Raw genomic sequence first — 9,413 nt, 5'->3', positions numbered from 1 at the left:
CCTCAACTAGATATTGTGTCCAGTTCTGGTGGACAACTATGGACAAATTGGAGAAAGTCCAGAGGAGAGCAACAAAAATGATTAAAGGTCTAGAAAGATTGAGAATGACTGAGGTAAGATTGAAAAAACTGGGTTTGTTTAGTCTGAAGGAGAGAAGACTGAGGGGGGCCATGATAGGTAAAAGGTTGTTATAAAGAGGAGAGTGATAAATTGTTTTCCCTAACCACTGTGGACAGGACAAGTAGTATTGGACTTAAATTGCAACAAGGGAGATAAAGGTTAGACATTAAGAAAAACTTCCTGTCAGGGCAGTTAAGCACTGGAACAAATTACTTAGGGAGGTTGTGGAATCTCCATCATTGGAAGTGTTTAAGAACAGGTTCGACATACACCTGTCAGGGATGGTCTAGATAATACTTAATCTTGTCTCAGTGCGTTGGACTGGACTAGATGACCTATCCAGTCCCTTTCTGGTCTGCTTGTCTATGATTTCTATAATAAATAATATCATTCACCATTACAAGTGCTTCACATAAACACAATTAATAGTGAAAATAAATAGGACTTTGTGTACTTGGTTGAAACAGTGCAATCTGTATCAGTGTACTATACATTTCAATCCTGTGCAGAAAGACACCACAATGAATAAAGAGAAACCACCACCTTGTTAGATAATTTAATTAATCTTCTCCACAAAGGATATAACCAAATATCTATACAAATATATCCTAGCTAATGAGGGAAATAATTATATGTGCCTTCTTAAGGATAAGGCAAATATTTTATTCAAGTAAGATTATTCAAGATAATTCTGGGCCAAATATTGTCCTTTGGAAGAAAATGGAAACAACCAAAAATTTGGAGCTTCTCTGTGTATTCTAAAAAGAGACCCCTTTGAAGAGTCCACTTAAGACGACCCACTGTGGTCAATTTTAAGCTTATGTCAACTTCATCACATTAAAGTCTACTTTAAACTTATGCTTTAAATTAAGCATGTGCTTAACTGAATAAATCCCCATCCCCTCTAGACTAAACCAAAATCCCACCTTCAACTGCCTCAGCCTCCCATCAATGCTCACTTAAATAGATGGGCTTTGCATCATGCTCTCTTCAGCAGAGAAGCAGAGTTTGGGTCTTTCCTGTGTTTTTTATATAGAATGACAGTTGTCAAGATGAATTTTTCCAGGCAGTGTGGTATGGAATTTCACTAAGGCAAGAAGGCATTGCTATCTGCAGCACCGTGCAATGGTTTAGAGTGAGGATGTTGGTAACTATTAGCACACTGAAGTGTCTATAATGTAGGATTCTGACAAACTTTTTTTTGTTAAGGACTATATTTTACATTTTTCAGTTAGGCTATCTATGGCTCAGATTATCCCTCCCTCTAAGGACACTTGGCACTAATGTACAGTGTAAAATGGCCTTAAACCAGCCAGAGAGCTGCAGGAAAGAATCCTCTCTGTGTAAGGAGAATCTTCACTACTGTGGAGCTGGTGGAGGCAGCTTAGCCAGCTCCTATGCCAGCCATCCTAGGATATGTCAGGGCAGGCTGGGGATGTATGTGGCAAGGGTATGGCTGAGCTGAGCTCCACCAGACTCAATCCCGCACTGGGGTAAGGACCTTATCCCCGCAACGTAATTAGAGGAGACACCCTCTTGCTCTAACTTGCACCAGGGCTGATTCAAGGAGATGCAGCTGTCTGCCAGTAGCCCCCCTTTCCACAGTGTCGGAATGTAGCTCTGACATAATGAGGAATCAAGGCCTGCCATAGTTGATTTTATAGGTTTATTTTCTAATGTACCATTGTTAGGAATCTAGGATGCTGTCAACATTAAAACCATGAATAAATAAGCAAACAATTCAGTTGAAGTGTAAGTGAGTAAACTTCTGTTTCAGCTCTTTTTCAGCAAGACTAACAGGTATAAAACAATGACAAAAACTAATTTTAAACCACAAAATCAAAAGAGTCAAATTCCAGTCAAATACATATGTGCAAATTTATTGAAGACCTGGCCTGCAAAAATTGTAATTAATGGTGATACTCACTGAACGTAGGACAAGGAATAATCAGCTTAAGCTGAAGCAAAGGAGATTTAGGTTAGCTATTAATAAAACTTTCTAATTATAAGGATAGTTAAAAGCAAAGAGTTATGACTGAATACACACATTGAGAGCAGATCTGCTGATTGAGGACCTGATCCAAAGCCCATTGAAAACAACCGGAGAAGAAAGTGCCATTTTCACACTAGAACCTCACTTTAAAGCAGAGGAGATTTGCAGTTGAATTCAGGATTTGTAAATACAAACCCAAGACCAGAGTATGGTTCAAAGAGTTTTTACATTTACAGAAATATTGTTCACCTTTTCCTCCTTCTTTCCTCCTCATGCAAACACACAATATGGTGTCAGAAAAAAATGAAAAGAAAATGGATCAGTTAAAGCCTCCAGGAAAGATACCCTTCAAAGGAAATTTAGTGGAAAATTGAAGAAAATAGAAGCTGAGAGTTCTCTTGTACCTCTCGGCTACAGAAGCAGATAAGTAGAAGGAAAGGCTGCAAGCAGCATTGCTCCTTTCTGTGATGAGAGAGCGTGCCAGATGTATATAATCAACTCAAGAGAGAAAAATAATGAGAAATTAAAAATACTCATGAATAGGTTTGAAGTCTATTGTGCTTAAGGATAAATATCACTGAAGAGGACAGGAATTTTCAACTGAGCCAGGAGTGACAGTAAATCAAATAATCCATATGTGACACACACAAAGAATCACAGCCACACTCCCACGAACTTTTAACTAAGGAGGAGTTTATCAAACCACCATTAAACTTCCAGCAGCATTTCCCCACTGTTGCTGTTTATCAGTGTATTTGGGGGTAAATAAGATTTCTCCTTTATATAGCCAGACTCTTCTCCTCCTGCCTATGTCATGCAGAGATGTCACCATCACGTTTGTGACCTATCAACTGCCTCCAGGGAGAAGATTTGATGTATAACTTCTGAAGCAACTCCCCTCTCTTCTCTCAACCTGTTGTCCATTGGGATAATTGGAGATATAAATACAGTACTATTTAACTGAACATGACAACTATGCTGAGATGTGAATAAATGAGTTCCAATTGCCCTATTTTAGAGATGAGGAAACTGATGCCAGGAGAGCTGAAGAGCTGGGAATGGAACTCAGGAATTCCTGGCTCCCAATCCTGTACTTAGCTCCCTAGAACATCCTCCTCTAATACAAAGAGATGTATTTCCTTTTCAGTGTCTGGGCTAAATTCACTTCCCTGTCATGACAGAGGACCCCAGAAACGGAAAATCTGTGGAGTGCGGGGGGGGGGGGGGGGGAGGAAAGAGAGAGAGCTTGCAGTGTTGCAGGCTTCCTCACAATGGGAAGGTTAAGGAATTGCTATAGTCCCAAAAATGGGTGGCACCAGTTTGTGAAGGCGGTGTGGGCAACACAGCTGGGGAATGTACGCATTTAGCACCCTGCCACTGCAGATTGTAAACAAGGAATTGTCATCAAACAGGTCTGTTTCCAGCGGTGTCCTACAGGGATTGGTTTTTGGTCCTACACTGTTTAACATCTTTATCAATGACCTGGAAGAAAACATAAAATCATTACTAAAGTTCGCAGATGACACAAACATTTGGAGAGTGGTAAATAATGAAAAGGACAGGTCACTGATTCAGAGCGATCATTTGGTAAACTTGATGCAAGCAAACAATACGTGTTTTAATACGGATTAAATGTAAATGTATACACCTAGGATCAAAGAATGTGGGCCGTATTTACAAGATAGAAGACCATATCCTGGGAAGCAGTGACTCAAAGATTTGGGGATCATGATGGATAATCAGCTGAGCATGAGCTTCCATTGTGAAGTGGTGGCCAAAAAAGCTAATGGGATCCTGGGATGCATAAATAGGGGAATCTCAAGTAGGAGCAGAGAGGTTATTTTACCTCTGGATTTGGCAGTAATATGACCACTGCTGGAATCCTATGTCCAGTTCTGGTGCCCACAATTCAAGAAGGATGTTGATAAACTGGAGAGGGTTCAGAGAAGAGCCACAAGAATGATTAAAGGATTAGAAAACATGTCTGAGAGTGGTAGACCCAAGGAGCTCAATCTAGTTAGCTTAACAAAGAGAAGGTTAAGGGGTGACTTGATCAGTCTGTAAGTTCCTACACGGTGAACAATTATTTAATAATGGGCTCTTCAATCTAGCAGGAAAAGGCATAACATGATCCAATGGCTGGAAGTTGAAACTCGACAAATTCAAACAGGAAAGGAGGCATAAATTATTAACTGTAATAGTAATTAGTCATTGGAACCGTTAACCAACAATTGTGGTGAATTTTCCATCACTGCCAATCTTTAAATCAAGATTGGATAATTTTTCTAAAAGATACATTCTAGGAATTATTTGGGGGAAGTTCTATGGTCTGTGCTACACAGGAGGTCAGGCTAGATCACAATACTTCCTTCTGGCTTCAGAATCTATGAACCTAAGTCCTGAATTAAAGGCCTCATATACTCCCCTGTGACCCCTGTCGAAATAAGAGTGTTATAGAAGGGGATAGAGCCTGGTGGTTCAGAAGGTTAATTCACTGGAGACATGAGTTCAAATTTGACACATAGGCAGAAGTGAAGTGGGTTTATGGCTCTTAGACCCTTATGGTATTTGTCATTATCACAGCACTACTGCAGAGTGGATGTTCCCTAATGAATAGAGGCGCACAACTTGAAAAATGGATGTGCTATAGAGCAGGCATAATTGAAATGCAATGGTAGTGCTGTGTGAAAAACTATGCTCAGTATTTGCCTTGTCTCCCCTCTCAAAGGTATTTGTAAAGTTCCTGTCATCTTCAAATCTAGGCACCAACTACAGCACTGAGTCTTGCATAAAGTTAGTTCAAAGTAGACCATACATTTGCCACCTCTAGTTCTGACCACTAAGACTTAGAGTTTTGTCTTTTTTCTTCTCATCATCTCTTTCTGCACTGCGCAGTGCACCTGGCTTTAAACAGAGCTATTAGCCCTCTCTTTCGGGAACACCATGTTTTCCCAGTATTCTTCAGACACACGTAAACAGCATGAGGATATATACTATAATGGGGCATGGGAGGGGGTGCAAAAAGAAAGATATACCCTCCCTCACGCTGGAAAGTTTGACACAGAAAATGGGGATAGCTTTCTTTATACTGTAACTGGTGTTAGGTAGGGTGTAGCTTCCAAGGGAGCACAATTAGACAAGAAGCTGCTATCCTTCAAAGAGCCAGAGGACTCAATTGCCTGCATTACTGAGCTGCTGCTTTCAATGAGAAGCTTTTACTGTGAGAGAAGGAGTACAAGTTAATTTGCCAGTGGCCAGTCCTAAACCGTTGGTTCCTCACCGGCCCAAGCAAAATGCAGCATGGGGGGGAATCCAAATAGGGTTACAGGAGCAAATGGACACAAGGGCAGCGATCGGCGTTGCTCCCCCCACGCGCACAGACAGCGTGAGAACAGGATATTAGAGAGAGATCTTCTCAGACTTGAAGAAGAGCTTTATAGCTCAAAAGCTTGTTTCTCTCACCAACAGAAATTGGTCCAATAAAAGATATTACCTCACCCACCTTGTCTAAAAATAAACTCAACATTATGGGTGCATAAATGCACCCCCCTCCCCCCGATGACTGAAAATGAATCCAAATTAAATTAAGTTGTTTAAACAGTTTGCTACTTCTGGTTCCTCCATAATTACCATATTCTGAAATAAGTGAGAACAGCTAGTGTATAGTAATGGGAAGGAATTAAATTTAGTGACCCTATAACGATCCAGGATGAAGAAAATGCAATAAAGGAACCCACAGTACTCATTAATGAATAAGATCAGCAGGAAGGGAGGAAGCCAGAATTAACTTAATGAGCACACATCTGATTTAGATCCAGAAGCTGCAGGCAGAAGTAACCTGTGGTTTTATTCTGATAAAGGTCTGAATCATAAATTACTACATTGCACACACTCAAGGTATTGTTTCATATTCTCTGTGTGTACATAAAGTCTGCTGCAGTTTCCACGGTATGCATCCGATGAAGTGAGCTGTAGCTCACGAAAGCTCATGCTCAAATAAATTGGTTAGTCTCTAAGGTGCCACAAGTACTCCTTTTCTTTTTTTGAAAAATCTCCAAATTCCTCATGTACAGAATTTTGGACAAAATGTATTTTTTAAACCCTTCTGCCCTCCAAGTAAGATACAAATATATTTTTAGCCTTTACTCCGAAACACCATTTAGGTAAAAAACCTAATGTTACCCTCACCTAGTTTTACATTACCTACCTTTCTCTGTTTTTCCATTGCATTGTTAAACAAGCCAGCCTACTGATTAAAATAAAGAAATCTCTTAGTCTTTCTTTGACCTGGACTCTTTTTTTCCCACGCATTATTCTCCTGGGTCAACTGAGTGTTCATGAAAAAGCACAGGCCAACCACTGAGTGGACAGGATTTATGACTTAGCTTTGGGGTTTGAACAAATATAAGCCTAAGAGAAAAGGAAAGACAAAACTCACTCTCTATTATTATTTGATGTTTATAACATGGTATCACCTGGATATCTCAGTTATAACTGGGTCCTTATTATGTTAGGCATTGTGCTGCAGGCATGTATGAAGATGCAGTCCCTGCCTTCATAAAGCTTACCTGTGACCTCAACAAGCTTTAAAACAAAGCATCTTGCAGCGAAAAGTTGTTTCCATTAACATATTGTTCAAGTCTGAGAGAGAAACTTTGAAAAAGGCAGATTCCTTCTTTGCAGGTACAATTTGCACTAATTGAGTTGTGCCTGCAATTCTGGGTACTTGCACCTGCACCTGATTTGCACCCCCAGAGAATCCAGATTGGTCTCAACAGTTCAATCTGCAGTGTGAAAATGTGGGCATAAAGATAAGAGAACAGGCCTCAGTCTGGCTGAAAATATACCCCTCCCTGATCATTATATAACGTAACATTGCATATGTGCTGGCTCTGTTATACTCACCTAGCATTCCTACCTTTGAGGATTAAATGTACACTTGCTTCTGGTGAACAACAATATCTGGTATCCAAAATCTGATTGCGTATTCCAGCTGCTTGATCCATCTACAGATACCATTTTCTTCAGAGCCAGCAGAGTACAGTATTATGTCCTTGTTTTGAGAACAGTGGATAGGGATCTCTTTTCTAAATCAAAGGTTTAAGGGGTTAAATCCAAAATCAGGAATTATGATGCACGGTTAGTTTTGCCATTTCAGGTGTGATGACCATCATATATGGCACTATGAATTTACACAGAGGGTTACAACAGGTAAAGAAGGATTCTAGGTGGACTCCTCCTGAAGGTTGAGACAGCAGACTGGACTTCTACATAGAGTGCTTCCGCCGACGCGCATGGGCTGAAATTCTGGAAAAGCAGCATCACTTGCCCCATAACCTTAGCCGTGCGGAACACAATGCCATCCACAGCCTCAGAAACAACTATGACATCATAATCAAAAAGGCTGACAAAGGAGGTGCTGTTGTCATCATGAATAGGTCGGAATATGAACAAGAGGCTGCTCGGCAGCTCTCCAACACCACTTTCTACAAGCCATGACCCTCTGATCCCACTGAGGGTTACCAAAAGAAACTACAGCATTTGCTCAAGAAACTCCCTGAAAAAGCACAAGATCAAATCCGCACAGACACACCCCTGGAACCCCGACCTGGGATATTCTCTCTACTACCCAAGATCCATAAACCTGGAAATCCTGGGCGCCCCATCATCTCAGGCATTGGCACCCTGACAGCAGGATTGTCTGGCTATGTAGACTCCCTCCTCAGGGCCTACGCTACCAGCACTCCCAGCTACCCTCGAGACACCACTGACTTCCTGAGGAAACTACAATCCATCGATGATCTTCCTGAAAACACCATCCTGGCCACTATGGATGTAGAAGCCCTCTACACCAACATTCCACACAAAGATGGACTACAAGCCGTCAAGAACACTATCCCCGATAACGTCACAGCTAACCTGGTGGCTGAACTTTGTGACTTTGTCCTTACCCATAACTATTACACATTTGGGGACAACGTATAACTTCAAATCAGCAGCACTGCTATGGGTACCCGCATGGCCCCACAGTATGCCAACGTTTTTATGGCTGACTTAGAACAACGCTTTCTCAGCTCTCGTGCCCTAACACCCCTACTCTACTTGAGCTATATTGATGACATCTTCATCATCTGGACCCATGGAAAAGAAGCACTTGAGGAATTCCACCATGATTTCAACCATTTCCATCCCATCATCAACCTCAGCCTGGTCCAGTCCACACAAGAGATCCACTTCCTGGACACTACAGTGCTAATAAACGATGGTCACATAAACACCACCCTATACCGGAAAACTACTGACCGCTATTCCCACCTACATGCCTCCAGCTTTCACCCTGACCACACCACACGATCCATCGTCTACAGCCAAGCTCTGCGATACAACCGCATTTGCTCCAACCCCTCAGACAGAGACAAACACCTACAAGATCTCTATCAAACATTCTTACAACTACAATACCCACCTGCGGAAGTGAAGAAACAGACTGACAGAGCCAGAAGAGTTCCCAGAAGTCACCTACTACAGGACAGGCCTAACAAAGAAAATAACAGAACGCCACTAGCTGTCACCTTCAGCCCCCAACTAAAACCACTCCAACGCATTATTAAGGATCTACAACCTATTCTGAAGGATGACCCAACACTCTCACAAATCTTGGGAGACAGGCCAGTCCTTGCTTACAGACAGCCCCCCAACCTGAAGCCAATACTCACCAGCAACCACATACCACACAACAGAACCCTAACCACATACCACACAACACTAACCCAGGAACCTATCCTTGCAACAAAGCCCGTTGCCAACTGTGCCCACATATCTATTCAGGGGACACCATCACAGGGCCTAATAACATCAGCCACACTATCAGAGGCTCGTTCACCTGCACATCCACCAATGTGATATATGCCATCATGTGCCAGCAATGCCCCTCTGCCATGTACATTGGTCAAACTGGACAGTCTCTACGTAAAAGAATAAATGGACACAAATCAGATGTCAAGAATTATAACATTCATAAACCAGTCGGAGAACACTTCAATCTCTCTGGTCACGCGATTACAGACATGAAAGTTGCAATATTACAACAGAAAAACTTCAAATCCAGACTCCAGCGAGAGACTGCTGAATTGGAATTAATTTGCAAATTGGATATAATTAACTTAGGCTTGAATAGAGATTGGGAGTGGCTAAATCATTATGCAAGGTAACCTATTTCCCCTTGTTTTTTTCTACCCCCCACCCCGCCAGACGTTCTTGTTAAACCCTGGATATGTGCTGGAAATGGCCCACCTTGATT

Source organism: Lepidochelys kempii, chromosome 6 (genome assembly GCF_965140285.1).
Source record: "Lepidochelys kempii isolate rLepKem1 chromosome 6, rLepKem1.hap1, whole genome shotgun sequence".
In the NCBI taxonomy this organism is placed as follows: Eukaryota; Metazoa; Chordata; order Testudines; family Cheloniidae; genus Lepidochelys; species Lepidochelys kempii.
This window is presented reverse-complemented; position numbering follows the sequence as displayed.